General features: G+C 37.9%; 1 protein-coding gene and 1 long non-coding RNA gene across 8 annotated transcripts in view; one reads left to right on the top strand and one right to left on the bottom strand.

The window, feature by feature from the left end:
• Nucleotides 1–15,523, bottom strand: part of LOC116096200 — a 69,451-nt gene extending 53,928 nt beyond the window's left edge. For 2 of the 5 annotated variants that reach the window (XR_004120891.1, XR_004120892.1), the window contains exons 1-3: nucleotides 15,319–15,523; nucleotides 8,311–8,486; nucleotides 2,692–2,828 (exon numbers count right to left, since the gene is read on the bottom strand). This is a non-coding gene — a long non-coding RNA (uncharacterized LOC116096200). Of the gene's footprint in view, nucleotides 1–388; nucleotides 1,571–2,421; nucleotides 2,829–5,210; nucleotides 5,413–8,310; nucleotides 8,487–15,318 lie in introns of those variants that run through there. The other 3 variants (XR_004120893.1, XR_004120894.1, XR_004120890.1) reach the window with 3 other exon arrangements.
• Nucleotides 1–26,619, top strand: part of Adamtsl1 (ADAMTS like 1) — an 895,122-nt gene that overhangs the window by 136,613 nt on the left and 731,890 nt on the right. The gene's annotated exons all lie outside the window — the stretch shown is intronic.

The raw sequence follows: 26,619 nt of genomic DNA on the forward strand, positions 1-26,619 counted from the left end.
AAAGCTGGCTACAGTAGGCTTGCAAGTTGCTTCACCTTACCTGAGACGCCTTTGTGTCTGCATTGTAGAAACAAAAGATAAATTATCTATGAAGATTCTAAAGGTGCCTTAGTGTTGCAGTTGGAGTAGGCTTTTGAAAAATGATATCCAGTTATGACTTATCCACATATGGTCCTGCTTCATCTGGGCCTAGTCAACTGTCATGTCTTACCACCATTATCCATTTTCTCTGAGTGCCAGCTCCATACACTGAACACACCAAGTTTTCTTTGCACATGCTGTCCACCTTCCAGTATTTGGTCTTCCTAGCATTTTTATATGGCTAATTCTTACTCTTTTGGATTGAGTTTTTAACATCACCTTTTAAAGCAGATTATCACCTGTGAAATGCTGGTCTTTTTTTAGGTCACCATCCATATGCATTTGCATTGCCTCTAGCATTCTTTCAGCAGGAGCTTATACCAACCATGATTAGATAACTTTCTCATGGGTTATCATTATCTCCCTTGCTAGACTCTCATTTATAAGGTTGGGGGAAAAGTGTTTGCTATTTATTGTTTCTTAAATACCTAGCCAAGAATATAGAACATGAGTACACCTCAATAAACTCTTGCCATGTGTATGAGTAGAGGACTGGAAAGATGGAAGATTAGATGATTAGAAGAATAAATAAATATGAATCTAGAACATTCCTTTGGTTTCTATGTAGTTGGCAATCCAATCTAATTATCTTATTGAAAAATTAGAGAAACTCTTTCATCCCTAAAGAATGTGCTTCCAGATGTTGGATGAATCTATCTGCTGGATGCTTGAAAATATGATGTTTACCAAGAGGAGAGAACAGATGGATGGGTTATCTTCCTTCAGATCTCTGTTTAAGATTACCCATTGAAGACAAACTATTGCATTTCCCTGGTATGGATACCATTTGTTATGTTTCAGAATACAATGCTGGAACATTGTAAATATTGTGAACATTTTCCTTTTAATGAACATAACTGTAAGCGAGAACTTGGGGATCCATAGAACTTGACTAATACAATATTAATACTGGCATGGCTCATCTTGGGGAAATTATGTAAAACCTGACACCGTTGACCATAGAATGAGTCTTACTGAAGTTTTCCCAGACCAAGAACTCCCTTTGTTCTTCTGTTGTGAATGCCCAGAAAGACTATATTAAAACATCTTTTACATCTGTACATCATTTTCTTTTATGAATACGCCAAGGAGGAGCGTTTGCCTCTCATAAATCCTTAACAAGAATAATTCAAGCAAAAGAGACTGCAGATGGAACTGTCAGCTCTAAGTTTCTAACAAATTACTCTTCTAACCCCCATGAGCTTCCACGTTGAAAGCTTGAGATGCTTGGAAATATGGTGGGGATTCCTGCCTTTCTGTGTGGAAACAAAGTTTGCCAGTGATAAGAGCACTTGTATTTAGGCCTGAGCCACCATAGGGTGTTTAATATTTACTCAAGATTTTCTTCTCCTGCACTGGTCTCCCCATTCTCTTTTTCACTTTCTTCTTTGAAAGCATCTCTAATTCCAACATGGCACGCAGTGAGTCCCTGGCAAGAAAATAATTTTACTCCTACACTGAAGGCTCTTTGAAGAAATAGAACTTAGGTCACCCTTATACCTGCCTCAGGTATACCTGTCATCATTATGTCCCATAAATACGTATAGAGTTAAAATAAATTGAGTACTATTTTTCCAAAACCAGTTTTCACATTTGTTACACACACACACACACACACACACACACACACACACACATACATGTATATACATGTACTATTTACATCCATGAAGATTTAGACATAAAGAAAACATAGTAAAACACTAAACTTGGGAATGTAGCTAAACACAGTGGGAGATTCATTGTACTACCTGGGCTACGTTTCTGAACCTAAACACAAGAACACAATTTCAATAATCACATAGAGCTAACTTATAGCATTTACGAGTAGAAACACTGGCAATAAAATAGTAATTCAGAATGATAAAATTCTGGGAATGATAGGCGTATGAAAGATAACCTTATAAGAGGTTCTGATGCTGCATATATCTGCACTCAGGTATGAATGTTGGATTTTCCTATCTATTTATTAACTATATAGTCTACACATTGCCCAAGTATATATTTCCAAATATATATATGTATATATGTGTTTGCATACAGTTTTCCTGAGTATATATTATCAAAAAGTTAAAAAGGAATGAAGCATATAAACATTTACAAAACTTCTTATTGACTCTTGTGAATTTCACACCATACACTCTAATCCTCAGTCCTTTTTTAGCAACCTCCCATGCAAAAGAAAAGAGAATAGTATAGAGTTTTTTTAAAAGCAAGAAAACAGAAAACAAAAAAAGAAACTGTCTTGTCATGGAAGCTGCAGTGTGTTACACAGTATACTTTTTGCTATATATCTTTACTTCTTCCAAATGTTTACTGCAGTGAGTCATTGGTGTGTTTGAGGTTCCTGACACACTATCAATACTGGATCCTTGTGGAGACTCTTCTTGGATGTTCTGTTGTTGCCCTTGTGTCATGGAGATCTTGAGATTTGGCCCTGCCCCTAGTCTGCTATGGGGTGGTGTGGATGAGGGGAGAGATTCCCTGCCACCTGAAGCAGACAGGAGAGCGGACCCGGCCCTTGCTGGCTGTGGCAGTGGGTGAGCTTACCCTGGTGGTATGGGAGCAAGAGAGCTTGTAGGCTGACCAACTCAGGTACCTCGCAGGTCCAGCTCCAGTGCTTTCAGGTGTCCCACTCCAACACCTATCCCACCTGTGATCCACTGGAGTATGTGAAAGGGCGAGTCCTGCAGATCCAAAGCAGCAGGATCTTTATCAGCACCATTTTTAAAAGTCATTTTGGAATCATATATTGATTAAAATTTGTTGTCTTATAAATTCTGTATCATATATATTTAAAGGATGGAATAAGTACCAAATTGACATTTATGGTGTGATAGCATCAATGCTGGTGGAAAAATTACACTTAAGAATAGTAATGTTTTGACATACCTGATCTGTATTACAGTCAAACTTATGATACTATATCAAAAGACACTGTATGAAAATGACATTTTTCTTTTTTAAAAAAAGATTTACTTATTATTATAAATGAGTACACTGTAGCTGTCTTCAGACACACCAGAAGAGGGTATCAGATTTCATTACGGATGGTTGTGAGCCACCATGTGGTTGCTGGGATTTGAACTCATGACCTTCCGAAGAGCAGTCAGTGTTCTTACCCGCCGGGCCATCTCACCAGCCCCAAAATGACATTTTTCACACAAACAATCATAAAGAGGTAGGTACTTTTATACCCACACAACCTGTACATGCACATATATGTGATAGCATGCCATTAGGTTCAAGTCTATGTGGGAAAGCAAGTATCTGCTCTTGAACTGATTTTCCTTGTTCTTATTAAATATTGCCTAAGAGTGTCATGAAGCCCACAGTTTCATTACTTTCTTTTGAAACTATAAAAATATACTTCTTCTTGACCTCATTAGATTTGAAGTTTTATAATATATAATTTAAAACCAAAACATAACTTGATCTTCAGTCCATCATTCTTTGGATTCTCTCTGTCTCTCTCTTTTACATAAAAATGGTAATAACATGCTAAGTGTGCTTTCCACGTTTGAGACTGTTCAATACCTCAACCTAGATAAGTGTTTATGTTTGCAATAACTTTTTACCCATGAGTTCACATGAATGGTTGTTTCACGTCTGTTCAGTGGCTGTTGTATGTAATTTAGCTAATCCATAAAATGACCCTATGAGCTAAGCCACCTGAAGTATTTTGTTTTCTTCATTTCACAAATGCATAAGAATCTGGCTTCTGTCCAGCGAGGGTCACAGTCTTTACGATTATCTTTATTAGCTCTGTCAGCTTCTGACATGCTGGGCAAGACTGAACACACAGCTACTTAGGTAAACTGCCTATAGACATCTGGCAGAGTAACAAGGATTGCCTGTCACTTATTTCTTATTATACTCAGACTTCTCAACAACAATCTTATTTTCTCTTTTGACATGTCTATCCTGCTGATTTTAGTCAGGTTTACTTTATAATCTTCTCATATTCCCTATCCCCACCTTCTGGAAATCCTTAGGTTTCCTTAGTTTCATTTGGTTAGGATATACACACATGATCTTATTCAGCTTTTGGCATGTCCTTTCTGAATCTGAAAATGATGGCAAGCTTGTATTTTTTTTCCTTTTGAATTTATTTACAATGACCGTAAAACAGTTATTGCATCATTTAACTTTAAAAAACAATAACAACAGAACTTGAATATGACTCTGCGATTAAAAATGGCAGTTTTTCTATGACTTCAACCCTTTTTACAGCAAGAGTGTTAGTGTCATGTGCCCTACAGCTTCTGCTTGTTGATCAGGAAAATCTGAATTCTGGACCTCTCAAGGCAGAGAGAACATCAGCGGAAGAGAAGAAAAGTTTCTCTTACCAAACCCAATCAGTTACACACCCAAATAGCTGTGTAACATCAAGGGCATTACCTCCTAACAATCCCCAAACTAAAGTATTTATGAAGTGCTTTGATGCTTATGATCAAGTAGGGTTTTTTTTCTTCATTCTCATTTTGTGTCCCTCTTCTAAACCCTTTGCAGTATCTATTTGCTTGGACCAGAAACCCAAGGTAGCCTCAGTTTATTCCACAAGTTGATGCTACATTTTTTCCAGATCACAACACTAGATTAGTGTAGGGAAAAGTGCTTGTGACTATCCTGAAATGTAGGGTTCTCTGCAAATAAAAGCATGTCCCTTACATGTGATCCAAAAGTAGGCTTCATGTTCCCTCAGCAGGGATCAAGGTGGGTGCCTAGGAGAGATAGATTGCACTGTGTGTGCAACGTCACTGCATCTGTCAGTCACTGCATCCATCAGTCACTGCATCCAAGAGTCACTGAATCCATCAATCACTGCATCTGACAGTTACTGCATCCAACAGTCACTGCATCTGACAGCCACTGCATCCAACAGTCACTGCATCTGACAATCACTGCATCCAACAGTTATTGTATCTGACAGTCACTGCATTTGACAATCACTGTATTCATCAGTCAGTGCATCTGACAGTCACTGCATCCAACAGTCTCTGCACCAATAGTCACTGCATCTGTCAGTTACTGGAATATTTTCTAAATATTAATTTAGAATAACTTACTGGAATAATTTTCTAAAGTTGGTGTTGAGTCATTTGAAACAAGTTTCATTTCTCTGTCTTTTATAAATCCTTCTCTTTCTGTATTTCAAAGAGATCTACTTGTGGTTGGTTTAATTCAGTCCATGTAACAGATTAAGTATATTGGCAGCTTCAGAATTGGCAACAGCAATACTTCAACTTAAGAAGTGGCATCTTTAGTTTTCTGTGGAGCAAGAAGTGAGCATTCACACACATTCTGAAAATGTGCAAGAAACACCGGAGTGTTTGCTTCATTGTAAACATGGAGATAAGACTTAGAGAATGGTGCAGTAATTTAGAGGAAGCCACAAGCTACAGGTGGCCAAATAACCAGTTGTTTTAGAGGGCAATGGTGCTTAGCAATATGTTTTGAAAAGAGAAAACATAGTGTTTTGGGAAATATGTGGTTCCTCCAAAGAGACACAGCTAAGGTTGGCCAAGAGAGATGCTGATAGAGTAATGTAAAAATTGTGCTTGGAATGTTTCAGCTTAACAATTTTATTCATGAAATATTTCAGGTTTAAAGTATATTCAGACTGAAAGTGAAATGATTAGCTTCTACATGTAAAAGATCATATGTTCATTTTTGCACGTGTTTAAGCAAAAGAGTTAGTTTGGTGTTCAATTAAAACTGTTGAGTAGCTGAGCATTAAAAGATGGATAGAGTATCAGAGAGAGTATTTGAATGCTGTTGTAAAAGTTATTGAATATACCTAATAAATATAATAGATGTACATAAAAGATAATAGAAAAATATAAATATTAATAGTAAAGTAATGAGATGTTCTTTTATTTATAAACACATTTCACATTTGCCATCTATAGGTGGTTTAATGTACATTAATAAATATACTATTAATTTTAAGTGACTTCAAGAAGAAAATGAGACATTTACAAGCAAAAAAAAAGTCTTGTGCATTTGCCTGGGGAAGATGGAAGGAGGATGGTGGGATTGAAGCTAGGGCCTGGCACAGGTTAAGCAGCATGCTAACCATGACTCCAGCACCAAGAAATCACTTTGAACAGATTTTTAAGGAGAACACTCATAACATAAGCATTTGGAATTAGGAATTATGTCAGATTTAAAAAAAATGTATAGTGCCTTATTGGATAATTGCATTTCATCCATTCGATCTTCAGTGGGCTAATGTGATAGCACTGGTAAACAATTCAAAAGATTTCATATTTTTAAGTGTGATTTTTTACTATTTCTTGTGATGCATGTTTAAATTTTTGATTAAACCTTCCAGTCAACAAACAGTTGTGAATATTGACTCTTCCTTAGTTTTTCAAATTTCCTTAAATTTGCTTCATTTTGTTCCTTAAGATTGTTGAAAGAAACTATTTTTCACTGTATATACAGCCAAGAAAAAATTTACCTTATTAAATTGACTCAAGTATATAATATTTTATTCTTTAAAAAATTCTGGGTCAGCACTTACATTTATAATAGTTCACCAAGATCAGCCATTAACAACTAACAAGAGAATGCTATATGCTTAAGAATTTTGTATTCTTAAATCTTTTCTCTTTCATCCAGACATGCTCATAAGGTATTCATTTTTAGTTTTGTAAGGCCACAGAAACATGACATGCTCCAAACAGGCAGGACTCAGTAGTTCTAGCTTTTATGGAGGACACTGCCTCAGAGGGCCAAGCTTATGGTGCCATCCCAGGAGAGAATGAGTGCATTTATTGGGACAGTATAGAACAGTTTCATTGCTTGGCCATTAAGGAGTCCCTGAACAGTCCACACAGGTGGCATGAACCGACTTCACTCATTTAACACAATGATTTGGAAAAATAAAACTGAGACATCTTTAGAGCAACTCCCATGTGCAAAGGCCTTTGGGCTCAGAGATCTTGGGGTCACAGAGCAGCCTCACTTCTTGCCACTCACTCCTCTGTTTTAGAGGCACTTGTGTCTGCATCTCCTTTAGTCTGGGTTTTTCATGCCAGAACTGGGACGTCAGTTTCTCTGCAGGTTCGATGTCTGAAAATCAGCTGGGAAAAGGTCACCCTCATCACCTGCCATCGCTGTCTTCAAGTGCAATATTTTATGACCTCTTTCTTTTCTAGGGTGAAAAGGGAAACAGGCCAACAAAGATGCTCCAGCTGTAACTCCACATGGAAACCCATTTTCTAAATAATCAAGTTGTAGATCTTGGAAGTACACTGAGCTGTCTAGAGTGTCTCCCATGGGAATGTGCAGCTGGACAGGATTCTTTATTTAAAATAGCAAATGAGAAAGGTGTACGTTTTAGTTAGTGGGTAACTCAGTGGAATGATCAATGTACACTATGGCAATATGGATGAAAATATTTACAAAATATCCATTTTTTCCCGCCTTTGATAATTTTCAGTTGTATGATTTCAGTAGCCATCTAGAACCACTTGGAATCTGAGACCCAGCATGTTCATGAACCTTCTGGCTGTTTCTTTCCACATTGATGAGTTTTATTTCATGAGATTTAATTCTAAATGGCTATTTGTGTGAGTATGATCTGAAACTCCTGCTACATTCCTTTCGATAAGTAGTCTATGTTTTACTTGTAATGGTCTGATAGATAATTCAAATACCAGGTCTTCAAGGCAGAAACATACTCTCCTTTTTATGTGTCTGTAACCTGAACCTAGTATTCTGTACATGAACACACAGATGCATTGGAAAAACAATTATTACTAAAGCAAGGCTTAAAATTGGTGTTTTGTGCCTAATTTTGTGAGATCATACTAACCCCTCGGTTTCCTTTAACTTGTGTGTGTATGCATGTGTCATAGCCTTTTGGTTTTTATAAAGGTTCAGTTATATATAGTATTTATAAAGGTTCAATTTTTCATGTGCATGTTCTTAGAAAACTTCAGGAATACCAGGTAGAATTCGCTTTTCTTGTAGAAACTGGAAGAAAATGTCAAATATGGCTACAGCTCTTTCCCAACAGAATCATACTGGGATTCAATAATTGATTCACACAGCAACATTTGCCACAAAATGTTTTTAGTAAGTTCTTAGTCAATCTGGGAACAAGGAGATTGAAAAAGATGAAGGAGTTTATTAAATGTGTGTGAAGCAATTCCGTACCTTAGGGAAAATCAGCTGAAATGTCCAAACGCTTCTCTGCAGCTGGGAAAGTAAATTCATATAAACCATCTTCATGGTTAACTCCAAAACATGAAGCCTGGCTCTATACATCAGAATCATGTTCACCCAGAGGGATAGATTCCCATCTCTGTGGGGACGTACAAGGGAAGGATTTCCTGTATGGAGAGAGATGGAGTAAGTTGCTGGCAGTTTCTAGTCACAGAGCAAGAAGACTGAATGCCTTTAAAGGATTTAGGTTTTCATCTTTAATAAGGGTGGATTAACTCACAGTGCTTCATCATCGTCTGCTCAACAATCAATCATTTGCACATTCTCCTTGTAATTATTGCTGTTTTCATGGACTGTGGGACTTTTGATATGTCACTAAATCAGCTTATTTTATAACTCAATCAATTTAAAAGTGAACTTTATGTCACTACTAAACAATGAAAAGTCATTGCCACAGGCCATAGATCAAAAGGAACTGTAAAAACAACACAAAAATAAAACCCCAAAATGATGTCTTTTTCTAATTCTGTATTATTGTCTAATCAAGTATCTATGCTTGAAGGTCTGTTCACTCTTTGTGAAATGGGATTTTTTTTAAATGCTAGAAGTGAGTTTACAAAATAGGATGGTGATATAGCTCACTTGTTTGAAGAGTGCTTACCTATTATGCATAGATCTCTGGGTTCTTTCCCTACCATTGTATATATTGGTGGAACATGTCTATAATCTCAGTATTTGAGAGGTGAAGGCAGAAGAATTCTAAGATATAGAGTAGTAGAGTTTGAAGCCATCCTGGATGCATGAACACTGTCTTAAACCCTCCAAATTATTTAATTAAATATTTTAAAGCAGTTTTAAATTAAAAGTGTTACTCTTCATTTAATCAGGTTAATTAAATAAGTTGAGAAAAGAAACTGACTGTATAGGGTATCCTTTGCCTACAATTATAACACTTAGAAGATGAGGCAGGGGGATTGCTTCAAGTATGAAATTAGTCTTCTCTACATAGTGAAGTCCCAGGACATCCACAGTCCATATAAAAAAAAAAGACAAACAATGTTATATGATATGATATTCGCTAACACACTGACACTGTGCTCTTTAAAATCAGCTTGCAGAGTCCAAACAATAATTTTAGCAAACCTCAACATGCCCCATGAACTATCACTGTTGAAGCTTCCCTGACTTGGGATCACTGCTCTGTAATGAAGTAGTGATTCAGCACAAATGTAGCAATAATACAATGATAAAGCTTCTTCATAACTTTTTCATATTGCCTGAATGGCAGTAGAGTAATTAGTTCAAAATAGCATTGGGAAAGATAATTACAAATGTTCATACAACATAGAGTCTGAAGATATGACCATTTAAGGCATGCGAGCTTTAAGGTAATTTTGAAATACCTAGGTGATATTTTCATTATTTTATTAATCACAATCCAGAACTTTTGAAAGAAATCTAATACTTTTTATAATGTGTCCCTAAGTATATCCTGTACATATAGTTATTAGAAATTGACTCTTGATGGAGATGTTACCTGTATATTTCTAAGTGTTTAACAACTGCTATTGTACTTAGGAATATTACAGAAATATTGCATTAGCATTCTTTCCATTGGTTGCCAGTTCTTAGAGAGATATAAAATTTTTAATGGCTGTGTTGTCTTAATAAAGATGATAACATTAGATTCAGCAAGCATGCTATTAAACGAGAAAGCAATGCATCTTAAGTGGTACTCAGACCCTTCAGCTTGGAACCCCAGCTCTGTGACTTATTAGGACTATAATCAAATATGATGCATGTTACAAGAGTTAATACAAAGAATGAATCAAATGTTACCTGGCACAGTATGCATTTAAAAACATTCCTGGGCTGGAGACATGTCTCAGTTCTCAAGAGCTGTTCTTGCAGAAAACCTACTTTGATTCCCACTTGGCAGCTCACAACCATTTTAACTCCAACTCAAGGACTCAATGCCCTTTTCTATACGCACCAGGGACATAATTGGTACATAGGTAAAGGTTAGGCAAAACAACTCTCCACATTTTTAAAAATAACATCTATCATTCCTGCTGCTACCCATCTCAGATAGGCCTGGGCCATAACATGGGGTTATAAATACAAAGCATAATATACCTCATGGTACAGTGAGCTCCAGAAGTGAGCAAGAGAAACACAATCTTATTGACTGTGAGCATTGCCACCATGCTAATTTGTATTCCAGCCTTCTTGAGCATGTTACATGATATTCTGGGATGTGCTTCACAGGAAGACTTGAGCAGGGCTCACTCGGAGCCATTCTCAGCACCGAGCTTTGCTACAGCAATTGACCGAGAATCTTGGAGAGGGTCATATGGAGGTGGTGATTAAAAGCTTGTAAAAGAAGATCTATGGAGGAAGGCTGAAGAAATTTGGCTTGTTTATTCTGGAAAAGGGAAGGCTTATGGGTGATTTAATGCTGCTATTGAAGCATAAGAGGGTTCTTTTCTAGAGCCTTGTGGTAATCTCTTCTCTAATTCTCCAGAGAGTCACTCAGGAGGGGGTGGACTGACAGTGCAGTGAAGGATTTACAGTAGGTAGGAAAAGCTTTCAGTGTGGAATTAAAATAAAAAAAGAAAAAGAAAAGAAAAGAAAAGCAAAACTGAAGTGGAACTGAAAGTTCAGTTTGGGGAGGTTTTAATAAGAGTCATTTGAAGTGGTTGACTACTTCCTGCCTCAAGACAGTGGGGCATGTTTTTCAAGAAAATGCTTTCTTCAAGTCTGAAGCCCAGCCCACCAGACTAACAAAGAACCATTTTGTTAAGATGATGATTCTTCCAATGACAAACCCTATAATGAAGATTCAAGTTTGTTCCAGTGATGTAACTATCAGTTCCAGCGATGGAGGTTCTGAAGGTTCTTAGCTGAAGCAGTGTTTGTGTGCCCTAACCCTTCCATACATTCTCCATATCATCAATCCAGAAACTCTAGTGTACACTTCAGGCTTCCAATGGAAACACTAATAGTATTATTGCCAGTTAACCTTAGTCCTAAGGCTATAAAAGCAAATTGAGATACTGTCTTTACCTGTAATAAATCACCATCCTAAACAGTTTTATACAACGTATAAAAGAACAATTTATGTGGGACAGAGTTTGCTTGGAAGCTTTTCACTGGGACCTTGGGGAAAGGTGTCTAATATCCTGTACAGCCAGAGGAGGACAGTGCAGTTGGCCCTTGAGATGAACTTAGATTATAAAGATAACTAAGAGAATCAGGTGGATTTCTGAGTTCGAGGCCAGCCTGGTCTACAGAGTGAGTTCCAGGACAGCCAGGGCTATACAGAGAAACCCTGTTTTGAAAAAAGAAAAAAAAGATAAAGATAACTAAGGATTCACAAGATGTATTTAAAGAAAAAAGCAGTGTAATGCAAGAATTTCAGGCTTGAAAAAAACATGGTTAAAATTTCAAAGATATAAAGGATTGTTCTGGTATCTGGTGTGTGTTCAGAACCAAGTTATCACTATGGATTCACTAATGGCATGTGGCTTTTGGGAACTTAAGATGTGGCAATTTAAGTGAGATATGCTCTAAGTATAATATACTGACTGAATATCAAAGACTTAGGACATAATAAGAATGTATCATAATTTTTAACATATTACAGTTTGAAATTATAATTTGAATTTAATAAGTTATAGAAAATGTTAAATTATATTACTTAACTTTTCTTATGTGGTTAATAAAATAATTTAAATTATATATGTGTACATTATAGGTGTATCATCAACATAATTCCTATACCTAAATCTCAGCGAACCTTGTAGAAGAAGGGCCAAAAAGATTATAAGAGGCAGAAGACCAAGAATTCTGCGGTGAGACTGTGTCTTAGAAATGGTTGCCTTAACAAGACCTAACAAATGACATTATCAACATACATGCTAACACAGAAGGGAAAAAAATATCTTGGAGTTGTTCTCCTAGGCAAAGTATTGAAAGCAACTCATGACTACTGAGAAAGAGAGAATTAGCCTCATCTAGGGCTGAGTCTCCTAATTGGTTATCCAATATAAGTAATGATCCCTGAAATCAAATAGATACAAACAAAAGTACATGAGAATATTGTAGTTATATATTGTGCATCTATATCTAAATACATAACAACAATATTCAAAGAAAAAGAGGTCATCCATTTGAAAGGGGGAGGGGGCATATGGGAGAGAAAATAGAAGAGGTTGGAGGAAGAAAGGGGAAGGGGAACATTTTATTTAAAAACATTTTAAAATATTAATTTATTTTTGAGATTATAATATAATTATATAAATAACTCCTTCCTTCCAAACCCTCCTGTATCTCTCTCCTTTCTCTTTTTCAAATTCATGGCCTCTTTTTAAAATAGTTGTTATTATATACATGTTCGTATGTGTGTATTCCTAAATACATAGATGTGATCTGCTCAGTCAGTATAATGGGACTTGTATATAAATGTTCTCAGGGCTGCCCATTGGGCATTGGATAACCAACTGGTGTACTCTTCTCTGGGAAGAACATTTCTCTTGATCATAGTTGCCAATAGTCTTTCCTGTAGGGTTTACAACCTCCTGAGTCCTCCCAAACCTGTTTCCCCTCATCCACATTAGCATGTCTATCTGTGTTCTCCTTGTTCAGATCCTGCTTAGATCATTTGTTTGGTAAGACTTTATTGATGCAGCTTTTGACTGGGGGAAACAATCTCACAGCAAACTATTCTTCTGGTTAGTAAAGTGCTTCTACCCTCTCCTCTGCAATGAGCACTGAGCCTTCAGTAAGGGACTTGTAGAGTAGATATATCCATTGGTACCGGGATACCCAACTGAATTTGGATGGATTGTGGTTTTCTGTTAAGATCTCTTGTCTATAGAAAATAGAAGTTTCCTTGATAAGAGGTGAGAACTAAGCTTATCTTTGGCTATAAGGACACATATTCAGAATATAGCTATGGAGACAGAAAACCGATGGTCATTAAGATGGAAGAGGACAAAAAGGCAACCTATTACACACACACACACACACACACACACACACACACACGTATTCAAGAAACTTTCAAACCAAAAAGTTTATGCTTTGTAATATTCTCTTATACTGTCTTATTATGTTTTTTACTATTTAAGTCTATTTAAGACTACTTAGTTTCAAAACTTACTGACTCACATTTCCACTTTAAAGTTTTGAAATATCATGTTATCTAATAACTGGTTTTATTCTTTAGTTAGCAGTATTTTTCTGCCTTCAATACAGTGATACTGATTTAGCTTTGGACTCTGCTGGTATTTAAAATTAAGAAACCAGTGAGATTGAAGCTATGAAGCCAAAAGCCCTGTCACAGCACATAGAGAAGCAAAAGATGGCTCTGAAGGATGGCTGTTCTACTGGTGGTGAAGGGAGGGGGTTGGAGAGTGAGGATTGCATCAGGCACAGGAGAGGTGTGTGCTATTTACCAGAGATATCATAGAGCTTGGTGAATGGCTGTGAGCAGCAGGACACTGAGAGTCTGTAGTTGAGTGTTTGTTTTCTGGTTTGAGTGAAATGGTTTGATGAATGTGGTGTTTGTAGTGATCAGGATTATAGATGGGGCTACTTTGGGGATATTAGGAATCAAAGTTTAGATACCATGATGGGAGATGAGTACAGGGCATCTCCCATGACCGTTGAGTCAAGCCATCTGGATTTATCTTCCACAAGAAACTGTAGATGTAACTAAGAAAACCCAAGGATGAAGTGCAGAGAGAAAAAAATAGAGAGGAGGATAAATGTAAAGAAATGGGAGCTTCTGGGGATCTAGACAAACAATAAACAGAACTGAATGGAACAGCGTGGTCTAGTGAAGGCAAAAGTAGAGAGCAGCTCAAGAGACAGGGACTCATTCGAGGAGACAGGAGCTAGGAGGAACACACCTGACATCTACAGACCATTAAGAAGTGATGCTTCCACAGGAGTGGCAGCTGACTGCAGCTAATTGAAAAAATAACAGAAAGGCAAGAAATACAGCTGACAGTTTTACTCAGTTTTAAAAGAAGTTTGGCCTTGGATGAAATGTGAAGATGAGGAAAGAGAGACTAAGAATATATGGCTATATAAAGGTAATACAGGCAAGCCTATCCTTAGATGAATGGTCTAATAGGTAAGCCAGAAACTATAGAATTCACTGTGGTCAAGACATCAGAGAGATGAAAGACTTCTTCAAGGAAACATGAGCAGAATGGGAGGCTGTGTGACAGGTCTTCCTCCATAGCTGTACTGGAGATCAGAGAACAGCTGGCAGCATCAGGCACAGCAGGATGCATTTGTCTCCCACAGCATTGCTGAGTAATTCAGTTCCAAGGACAGAGAGAAAGGTGATGATTTGAGCAAGGATCCTGTTTATGCAAGAGCTACAAAACATGAGCTAGACAGGGCAAGAGAGAGGGCAAAATAAGCATAAATAGAAGCAGGGTGAAGGACCTTAAGGAAGCCAAAGATCAAGTGTACTTGGAGGAAGAAAACAGAAAGGAGAGGAGATTGTATCAGCATTTAAGGATTTGACATCAGTGTTCACAGACAGAGCCATTGTGGGGGAATATCATGTACTCACGTTGATGACATTCCCATGAAAATACTGGACAGAATCTACCACATTGTATTCCTTGATTACTGTCAGATATTTTCAGGTCCAAAATGTGTAAAGATTACCCTAGTTGTTTCAAATAATATCCATGTGCACATGGGAGAAATTCTTTGAAGCAAAGGCTACTTTGTGAGTGCCAGAGAAGAAAGAAAGAGGGAAAGAGAAGGGCAGAGAAAGAGAAAGAGAGGCAGAGACGGGAGAAGGAGAGAGGGGAGAAAAAGAAGGGAGAGAGAGACAGAAAGACAGAGAGAAAGAGCCTATGACAGGGTGAGGCTGAGAGGGAAAGAGGTAGAGAGTGAGATAGGGAGAGGGAGAGAGAGGGGGAGGGGAGCACACTTTACTGTCAAGATGCTGTCGATAACAAAGGTACTTACCTCATACAAAATATTTCTTTGTGAAAATAGGTAATTTGAAGTTCAAAAAGCAGTTGAAACATCAGCAAGTAGCTGTTGTTTTCTTCTCAAATGTAAAAAAAATATTTTGTAGCTTATTAAAATGTTAAAATACAAAAAAGGGGGCTAACATACTACAAGATAGTCATGACAGGACCAGTGGTAGAACCTGGTCTGTGACGGTTGTTAAGAGCTGCCTGCATCTGCGCATGCCTGGCAGAGCAGGGGTGAAACTCGGGAAGGAAGTTTTCCTCAGAAGCATGGGTGACTGCTGCATGCCTGCACCTTGTCCCTCAGAGCTTCAGTGTGTTTCGGGGTGACCTGAGTGGTGGAGCTTGGAAATCAGTGCTGCAGAGACCTCCCAGAGGGTGCTGGTCAATGGGATGATGAGCTGCCCTCTCTATGGGTCCTTTGCTAAGACTTGATCTCTAGTTCCATCTTTACTTGCAAAAGGATTCTGAGCTCCAATTTAATATAAGACAGACAATGGTTCCAAGTCTTTCCTGTGCCAGAAACATCCCAAGGCATTCAGCAATGCTGGCAACTGTTGGAGCAGGAACATTGCCCTTCATATGGCCACCATTGCTTTCTTCTGGGTGGTCCCATAGCCGTGAGCCATAGGGATTCCACTTTGGACACTATTTGTCATTTTTCTTAGTTTTGGGGGAGGTAATAGTTACAATAGGAGGAGAAGCCTGGCTGTAGTAGTCCTCTCTGAATATGTTTCCTTTACTTTCAGTGACAACTGATAGTTATTATGTTCTTACTACTTTTTTTTTTTTAATTTTTTACTACTCTTGGTGAAAACTGCAATTTCATGTCATAGTCACATTGCCGGATACGTCAAAAGAGGCAGAAAATAACTGGGGCAAGGCTTGAAGTTGGAATCCCAACAGATTAGCCTGAAAGTCCACCTCAGCTTGCAGCCTTTGCTCTCTTGTAGGGGGCCCTGGTTTATGTTTGAGGGACTAAGTCCTGAAAATCTTAATCTCAGTTTTAAAACCAATAGAGTTTACTTGTTTACAGTGTGAGATGCCTGTCGGGAACTCACTGTGATTTATTTGGTTTGTTTTTTAAGCAGAAAATGTTTTGGGGACATACCAGTAATGTGCCTTAAATTGTGGTACTGTTGGAAACAATCACTATCAACTCTCTCAGGCTGGCATCATTCATATATAAAAAGTAAATCCTAGACTACCTGTATTTTTAACCCAGACACTTGTGTAGAAACTACTTTTCTTTGGGGGGTTGGTCACAATTAGGCTGAAAATGCTCATGTTCGTGAAAGATGATGAGGAACACTGCCTTACCAGTGACCAGTGTGCAGAACTCTCTTCCCTCTTAGGAGACACTCTTTGTCTTTTTCAAAACCAAAGAGACATTTATTCTGTCTAGTAAAGTGTATCCCTGATACTCATTTGCATTAAGGATGTTTTGCATCCTGTCTCTTTGTATTTCGGGTCCACTTAGGAAGCAAGATGATGCCTGCAATATCAAGGTGATTTCTCTTTGGGTAGATGAATAGAAATGTCATCTGGAAGTTGTCCTCAGCAATGATGCACATTCCATTTTACAATACTGCAAGAGACACAGAACAACTATTAGGCCTGCTGTGTACTTTTCTTCTTTTAAATTCTAGGAATCCTTGGAATTTGGGGACTAAATATACTCAACTGTCAACTCTTCAAAGTTATCCTTCCTGACATTCAGAAATGCATAACTTGAATTGTGTGCTAGTGAGGTGCTGGGCTTGAATGATTCAGCCAGTGGGGACTCTCAGGCTGATAGAAATCCACACTTAACCTGGCTCTGCTGTTTTCTGCCCTGTCACATGATCTCTTCTGAAAAGCAACCTTCTAAATCAATCTAGATGATATTTCTAGACCCATTAAGGAGCTAAAGGGGTCATGTATATTTTATGTTTGTATTTTATGTACACACAGAGGAAATTCCATGCCACAGTGGTATTTGTGACTAGGATTGGTGAAGGCTTTAGGATGGAGTGTGTGTGTGTGTGTGTGTGTGTGTGTGTGTGTGTGTGTGTGTGCTGTGCATGAGAATGTGAGTATAGAGAAACAACACTGTCCAGAGAGAGGTATTCCTGGATGATGTATGTACCACATGTGACATGGGGACACTAGGTGCTCTTAGTCACCTGAGTGGTACAGGAGGTAGGCTTAGGGATTTCCTGTACTATGCTGCTTCCCTCATTGAGCTGCTTCCTTGTGAGCTTTCCTCAGATCACAGATTGCCCATATGTTTTCTAAGTTCACCTGGAAAGATTCAAGTGTAACTATATGTTATACTTATAGGTATGATTTTATTGCTCTTAAGAGTCACTGTAGCCACGGCAACTCTTCCAAAGAAAGTTGGTATGGTGGCGCGAAGGTGGACATGATGATGGAGAGGGAGTAAGAGTTGTATACCTTGATATGAAGGCAGTAAGAAGAGAAGTGACTTGAGTTCCTGAGACCTCAAAGCACATCCCTCACCGTTTAGTCACTTACCTCCTCCAACGTAGCCACACCTGCTCCAAGGCCGCAAGGTCTAATAGTTTCACTCCCTATAGACCCATGAGGGACATTTTCTTTCAAACCACCACACCATATCTTCCTCCTTCCAGGTACCTTATCTTTCCTACCACATTGACAGTTATCAATCAATAGAATTATCCATTTGAATGGAAATGTATTTTTGACATCTTGAACAGTATTAAGTTAGGGGACAGGATGAGATATTTGAGGGAGATCTCACAAGGAACAAAAGTCATAGATTCCAACTCTTATAAACTGAATGGCACTGAGGAAGGAAGGCAACTTATTGAAACTCAAGAGTTACTATTTGCTAAAGGAGGTAGAATTTGGTTATATTTCAGGGAATAGGTAGAGAGTGGAGATTCTACAACAGAATCTTCAAATCTTCTTTTAGGCTAGTATTGTAAGACGTGACTTCAGACAGGAACTCAGCCTGTTTTATGTTTTGCTTTTGCAGAAACTGTAAACTTTAGGCTATCAAAGTAAGATGAAGTTATTGGAGGAGGCATGTTTGTTTAAGTTTCTACAAGTGGTATGCCTCTCTGGGTTTGTTTCTTGGAGCATCTCAGAATTCTCTAGACTTTGAGTATAGGAGACAAGAAGTTATAAATCAAGCTCCTGCCTTACTTTGGTGTGGGCTCAAGATGCCCAGCATCTGAGTCAAGCTACAACTTCTCTAATGATAGGCTTCCATTTTACCTACAAAATATTTTTTCAGTTTCAGAGGTATTATTGCTTGAATGAATACTACTGCCTATACCCTCATGTATTTAAACACTCTTCCAATTGGTAGTTCTATTTGGGAAGGTTATGAAACCTTGAGGAGGGTAGAGCCTCACTGAAGTAAATAAGCCACCATGGGAGGACTTTGAGGTGTCTATTGCCTGCTCTTATTTCCTGTTCTCTCTCCACTTCCAGTGTGTGGATAAAAATCTTCCCACTCCTACTTTTATGCTTTTCCTTCTTGTTTCCATGGCTTCAGTGTCATAATGGACTCCATCTCTCTGGAACCTTAATGCAAAATAAACCCTTTCTTAATGCAAAATAAACCTTTTCTAAGTTGCTTTTAATCATGATATTTTTATCACAGCAACAGAAAAATAACTAAAACATGGGTGCTTTTCTTATTTATTAAGCAAAACCAACAATGCAATTCTAAAGAACATTATACAGGTTCTTCAGACACCCAAGAATTGATACACAGGATAGATGAGATGCCTGAACCTGGGGTGATGTATACAGAGAAGCCAAGATATTGACTGTTGTCAGGAGATTGTAGAAGAATAACCTACTAGCTAGCAGCTTCTTTTCCAATTTTCTCCATCTTTTATTTCTTTTGTTCATTCTTTATATCTGAAAGTTTCATTGCAAGGAAACAGAACCTACTTTTCTATTAGCCCTGATGCAAATTTCTTTCCAATAATTATTATTGATATTTATATTATTTATTTATTCTAATGAGAACAAGGCTATAGTAAGAATTTGACAGAACTTCTATAGTATGAGGTCTGTAAGATGCACTTCATAAGCATTTTTTAAAAGGAGAAAAAAACCCTAAGCACGTAATGTGTGTCAGAGTCGATGTCCAAGAGTATTAGCTGGAGAAAAAAGAAGTCATGGTTGTTAAACATGTGTGGGGGCCACTGAGGATTTGGGATTCACTCCACCCTATCCCACCCTTCTGAAGCTGTGTGGTTTGGTTGCTGTGTAATAAAATGGGCTTAATGTGTATAGTTTGAAGAAGTCAGTTTCAATCTAAAGGTTTTATAAAAGTCTATTTTGTTTCTTTACAGCACACCAAAATCATTTAGTTCTGGCATGTACCCTAGCTGACTGCATTGATTTATCTAAGTAGAAAAACAGTTTTATTTTACAAGGAAGAAAAGACAGAAATCATAGCCAACATCACAAAGTGGATTAAGAAGGAAAGTAATGATCTTGGTCTGGGTCCACCTGGGAGGGCTTTACATCCCAGAAGGAGGCTGATCAAGCCTGTGGGGTGTTTCCAATCTGAACACTGAACTAATGTATGACATGCCTAGTTGGGGCAAGCCTCCCTCTTTACAGGGAGATGACTACGTATCTACTGAGGATGCTATTCACTGAGCTCTAAGTAGTTGTTCAAGCCTCCTGAATCCAAAAGAAGTAATGCCTTGTCTATCTAAGTATATCTCTTAAAGAATTAGCTGCTAACAATGTCACTCAATTTCAATATCACCTCTGACTGGAACCGCCTCAAGAATGGGACATCAGTTCTCTTTTATTGGGTTCCTATTTGGCTTCATAAACAATCCGACATTTAACAACTGTGGCTTTCTCAAGTTATTCTAAGCAAAGGCTTGTTTTTGTGGTCTAACCTTTTGTTTTGTTCCTCACCTTGGGTAACTGAAACCCAATAAAGTCATTGCTCCATGTGGGAAATACCCAGGATGATGTATGAAATTCAACACATAGTCATGCTGCTCTTTTGTGATGTTTATGCAGCTCTCCTGCTTATGATCAAGCAACAAATTTCATCTCCAGGTCCTCACCTATTATCCTCATCGGGTAGGAGCTAATAAAAGCCACCCAAAAGACCTTGCATTTAAAAAAGCTTAAAAATCTGAGAAAAAGACAATTGAGCACACCAGTGGATGACAGCAGGTAGCTTGTTAGTGCCATGATAGGCATAATGAAGATTCAGCAACAATGACTGATGGTATGGAGTGGTGAAGGCCTCTCCTAAGAGCTGAGCATTACAGGGTAGATTCTAGAAGGTTGCTTCTTTGAAGTATGTTTGAGCAGCCCACTGGTTAGGGAACAGAACTTTGTAGAGTGCTTGATAAACCTTAGGTGAGAAAGGCTATATATGATACTGACATTGCAATGATAATGGGCACTGTTGGAATACCACTTTCAATAATGTGTGGAATGGAGTTTAGGGGGAAAATGGAGGGAAGTGATGAGCCTTTTACAAAAGTCTCGACGAGACATGGAAGTTCCAGATGGAGAGAGTTGAACCAATTTACGATATAGGTGGAATTACAAGCTGACAGATTGTAGAAGGAAAGAGGAGGGGAAAGCAGGGGAGAGGAAGAAACGGGAGCAAAGGGGCAGAAGAGAGGGAGACTGGAGTTGAGAGAGAAGATTTAAAAGCTATATTAGAGAATAGTGAGAAAACAAGCTTACTTGAAAAATCGAAGTAATAGCCCATGGAACTCTCTGAGAGCTCACTGATGGCTTATGAACATGGAATTCAGGTGATACCATTGATGAAATGACTTATGATATAGATTATGAGATAAACTTTTTCCTCCCATTGTTCCTTTTACTTGTGTATTAGGAAATGTTTTCTCTCAGCCGCAGAGAAAACTGTGGACTTGTCCCTAGGTCTACAGCTATGATGGCAAATCAAAGAAAATTCTTTACTCAAATATAGGAATGGATTTCCCCATTTGTCTGCACACCAGGATTCACAGCTCTTTCCTACTTGCAGTCAATACTTTATGCCTCTTCCAGCATCTGTGCTCAGAAAGAAAGGAGAAGAGGCACAGGGCACTTTTGATATAGGTGCTCCAGGGTGTGCAGGTACCATCTTCTCTTGTGTACTTCTATATTGTTGGATTCACCCCCCCCTAGAATTTGTTTCTAAGCCCATCTAGCTGTGTAACTACTATAATTTAGGTATAATCTGTCTCCTGACCACCACTCTTATTTCCTAAATTTCCAGAAGCCCAGCCACAGATATCTCTATAGGTATCTACCAATTGGTTCTTACCGTAAACACAAAGGCATCAAGCTGTTGCTCTTTCATTGAGCCCATCTCTGGCCTCAGGACACAATTGCACTTCTGTACTTCAAAACCTACAAATAAAGGATTCTGTATAGCCACTTATTTTTGGCCTCTACAGCAAAGAGGTCACTGATGATACAGCTCAAATGAAGACTGTGGGAACCTTGTTTATCTTCTGTTCTTTTGTGGATAGAATGGGGACTAGATGGTATGAATAAACAGGAAGCAAAATTATTAGCAAAAAAGGATAATGGGTATCACAGAGTTGCTAGAAGCCTGAAGAGATACAGGATTGTCATTTAAATATTATGAGTCTCAGAGGAACAGTGGGCTCTATGAGACTTAAGGAGAAGAAATGCACAGAGCTAAAATGGATAAGGAAGGATCATGCTGACAGGACACCTCTGAAATCATCTCAAAATGCTCTTATGTTCATTAATCATAACTTTGTGAATTTTGTTTTTGTTATAATCTTTTGTCTACATGTAAGAAATTCTCTGAGATTTTTATACATATATACAATGACATATGGTCATTATTTAATCAGATTCCCCTTCCAACTCTTCCCCTATTGTCCAGTACATCCTCCTCCCATATTCATGTCTTCTTGTTCAATTTTATTTTTGATGACCCATGAAGTCTAATTACTGATGCACATATGTATGTAGGTAAGGTGCCATCCACTGGAGCATAGGAAACATTCCAATAGCCACACGCTCAAAGAAGAGTGAGTCTCCCTTCCCCAGCAATGACCAACTACCAATAACTCAATAAAGGGTAAGGCCCGGAGATCTATGCCAGAACTTTGCCTGGCTCGGTTTAATAGAAATCTGCTGAAGGTAACCAAAGCTGGTGTAAGTTCATGAGTGCAATAGATATAGCATATCCAGAAGACAGTGTTTTACAGCTCTCCTCAGCATCTTCTCACCCTTATCCTTTTTTTCAGCCTCTTCTTCTGTGATGTTTCCTGAACCTTAGGAAGCAGAGGATGAAGATTGCTAAAGATGTCATGTAGGTGGCATCCAGAGCTGGTCACTCACACACTCTTCTCTGGACTTTGTCCAGCTATCTGTCTCTGAATTGTCTGCTGCCCTCCGTAAAGAGGAGCTTCTTTGACCAAGGTTGCAAACAGTCCAAGTCCATTATATACAAACATAGACACCTAGAAGTCAATTTGACCACCTTGATCATTTACCACAATCACAACAGTAGGTTCTCTCTTAGGTTCTCTGACCTTACCAGCCACTGCCTTTTGATCAGGATTACAGGAAAATGCCCACTGTGAAGCAGATCTCTAATCCAATCAGAAGAAGTTAACAGGTGTTATTTTATTGCTTTACCAAGTGCAAATAAACAGCATCACAAAAAGGTGCGACATATCAACAAAGTAATGGGAAATAGCCAAGAAGCTAGATTACTGCACATTATGCTATTTCTGCCTGACCAGGGATAAGTCCTAATCAGAACTCTCCATTCAAAGAATGTTTTATAAAACATGGTCAAAATCAACCCAACTACCAGTGAGTAAAGGCAATTATGCTATGAGCTATTTTTCCTTATTCCTTTTTCTAAGAACACTGGGGTCTAGAGACATAGAATTAACTTTCGCCTCATGGTAGAATTAGACTGGAATGTAGATTTTCTGGTTTCAACTTGTGTGTCATCTCTTCTTTATAATTATCCTTTTCTCAAACACAGTGTAACTACCTTGACTCATAAAACTTGTAGCCTAAATTTTTATAAAGTTCTCTCATTATTATATCATCACTAAAATATTCTATTTTCATGGGCTAATGTATAAAATAATGAGCCTCACTGTGACATTTTCATGCATGCCTATTGAATAATCATTGCATACAGCAAATACATACATATCTAACACAGACAGACAGACAGACACACACACACAGACACACACACACACACACACACACACACACACACACACACACCTAATACCATCATTTTCTTTTTTCCTGCTCCTCTCAGTCATCATCTACTACCTTGAAAATTCTCTTTCCAGGGTTATATCTTCCTCCCTCATGGCTCCATGTATGAAAGAAAACATTCTATCTTTACCTTTCTAAATCTGTCTTATTGCACATCACATGGTGACCTCCAGTTTCATTCATTTTCCTGCAAGTAAAATAATTTTGTTCTTTTTATGGCTGAACAATGCTCCATTGCACATAAGAGAACAAGGGTGGGCTAGTACAGCAGATACCACTGAACTCTAAAGGGTTCTTCGCTTAGAAAATTTATACTCTGGCTCATTGGGAACTGTAGAATAAGCAGATGCACTAGATTCACGTCACATATTAAAAGTGAAGCCCCGAGAGTATCAATAACTGTTCCTTTCAACTCTATGTAACCTTTGAGTGACCCAGCTACTTTCCTCAGATCATGCCATTTAATGGGAGGAATATGAATGTTTTTCAATTCATTCTTGAAGCAAGTATTGCACTGATACAAAGTACTTTAACTGTAGTTTTGAACTATTTGTATTTGTATTTAATAGCATTTTATAAATTAGAGTGTCAATTTTTAAGATGCTCATTATTCATCTGGAGGTCACTTAAACCAGAACATTTCTAGTTCTACCTTCTACATAAAGATGACTTGGCATCTCAAACTAATTAATCTTCTGGAATAAGAGAAAAAATGTACAACTTAATGATATTTATGCACTTTGAATAATGGCAGACATGGGAAATGTGTTCCTTGCAAGAACTTTTCAGGACCTGCAATGTGCTGTAGTGCTTACAGATGTGACACTTTTTCCTCCCTTTGTGTTAAGCCTTGCATTATGATGACAGGCAACTTCAGCCTTCAATGCAAAACATTTCTATTGTTTTCTCTGCCTTATATTGCTGTCACTTTATAAAACATTCCCAATCTTTAAGAACAGCTAATTGTCCGACAGCTGACCTTGCATGCAAGAGGTCTCACTAGTCCCGTTAAACATTTAACAAGTGTTCACCAAAATTGTACACAGGTGGATCAGAGTAAAAGTTAAATAAATGTATCGGAATGACACGTTTTTCTCATTTTTCCCTACATTCTCCTAAATTACATACTTGTTATTTGGTCAAGCTGATTTTCTTGATCTAGCCAAAATTAAAAATTTTTAAATCAAAAAAATTATTTGATCTCTTATTTTGTTCAAACCAACCCCAAACAGCAATTTTTGTAGAACCTCTGATTTCTTTTTAAACATAATTGTTAGAATTTTAAAAGATGAATGAAATAGTATGGAAGCTATATCTGGATTCTTTAATGTATTATATTTAATAATTAATAAATGAAGGAACGGTATGGATTCATGGAAATAAAAGTACATCTGTCTTATATAAACCCCGGATGAACTCTTTTTCTGGACTATGAATTCCTGGTTATGATTGGTGAAGATTACTTATTAGCATTTATCATATAGAGGTTCTGAAGTGGCAGCTTTCCATGTATTAAACTGTGTTTCTTACAATTGTAATTATATTATGATCAAGAAAACAATGCAAACAAGTTGATGCTCAATTATCTTTATTTTTCATATTGGAAGTTCAATTTATATTGTTTTATGGAAGGAATTATGAAGGCATAACAATCACTTTGTTATGAGAAATAATGCATAGAGGATATGGAGTATGAAACTATATAAGTGTTCATACTAAGTTCTGAAGAAGTAGAAAAAGTAAGCTCAGGTATGTATTTACATTTCGTTATTTATTTACCAAGAGTAGTCCACCATCTTTGACTTTCTAAGGGCATGCTGAAGTACAGGCTCTGAGAATATCAACACTTGCTTACTCTTGAAACATTTCCAAGCCAAAATCTACCAGAATGGAAACATCACTGGCCCTTTCCCAGAAGTCTCCCTGCTAGAGGCATAAACATATTTTAGACCTACTATCCCAGTACCCTCCTGGGATCCTGCAGAGATGGAGAAACTGTGAAGTGGAAGAGGCAGAAGCAATAAAACATGATCAGAGAAGTAGAGAGACCAAGGAATAGATCTGTTCTTCAATACCTTGAGGTCCTCAAATTACTTACATTGTGAGAAATACAGCATAGAAAAACCTGTGCTCAGAAGTGGAATCCAAGTGACAGTGTGTAGATTTAAAGTGTCACATGACAAATGACATTTCAAGGAAGTTGGATTCCCACTCTAGTCCATCACTAAGCAAAATCCTGGGTAAGGACTGAACATGTAGAAAAATTAAAAGTATAACCTTGCTACAAAGCAGTGTAAAGCAACATGTGGAAGAAAGGACATGAGAGAAGAGGGAATTTTATTCTGACAATTAGAGGCCAAATGTGTAACTTGTCTACGTTTGCTCACTACTTGGGTCAATATTTAACAACCTTCTGACCTTGAAACTATAGTGGGTGAACTAGGAAAGATGAACATTGGAAAGATTTTGTATTTGTAAGTATGCTCTCAAGCATTTCAGCCACGTGTACAAGCTTAGGATTTAAATTTGCAACACTGAAGAATTTGATGATATCTTTAGGTACTCATCTAAAAAGGTCACGAAGTTGTTATGTTGGGAAATCTCTCAATCTTGCTGCTGTGGTTTGGCTGTACTGGAGAAAATGCCCATGTGATTAACCCTGGTATAAATCAGCAGAGAAAAATCCATGCAGGGTTTCAATGTTGATTTTTAGCCTCTAGCTTGGTTCAGATGTGTTAGTTAGTTTCATGCTTACACCTTTGCTTGTGTGAAACTCTGAAATCTCAGAGCATTTAAGAGTTTTGGGAAAGACAGGCTTGCAGGCATCTGGAATTCCAGTTCTGGAGCTGATGCAACCAGGGCTCTTTATGAGGGACAGTTTATTGTTTCGTGCCTCCTATTTAGAATTGTGTGAATAACCTTTTCCAGCTATGGCTCTGGGTATGCTGTGTGGCTTGTCGCTGTGACTCTTGCTGTTCACGTTAGCTTATACAGCTGCTATCACCAAGCAGTCTCATTCCAGCCCTGG

The sequence above is a fragment of the Mastomys coucha genome, unplaced genomic scaffold (genome assembly GCF_008632895.1).
Source record: "Mastomys coucha isolate ucsf_1 unplaced genomic scaffold, UCSF_Mcou_1 pScaffold18, whole genome shotgun sequence".
Classification (NCBI taxonomy): Eukaryota; Metazoa; Chordata; class Mammalia; order Rodentia; family Muridae; genus Mastomys; species Mastomys coucha.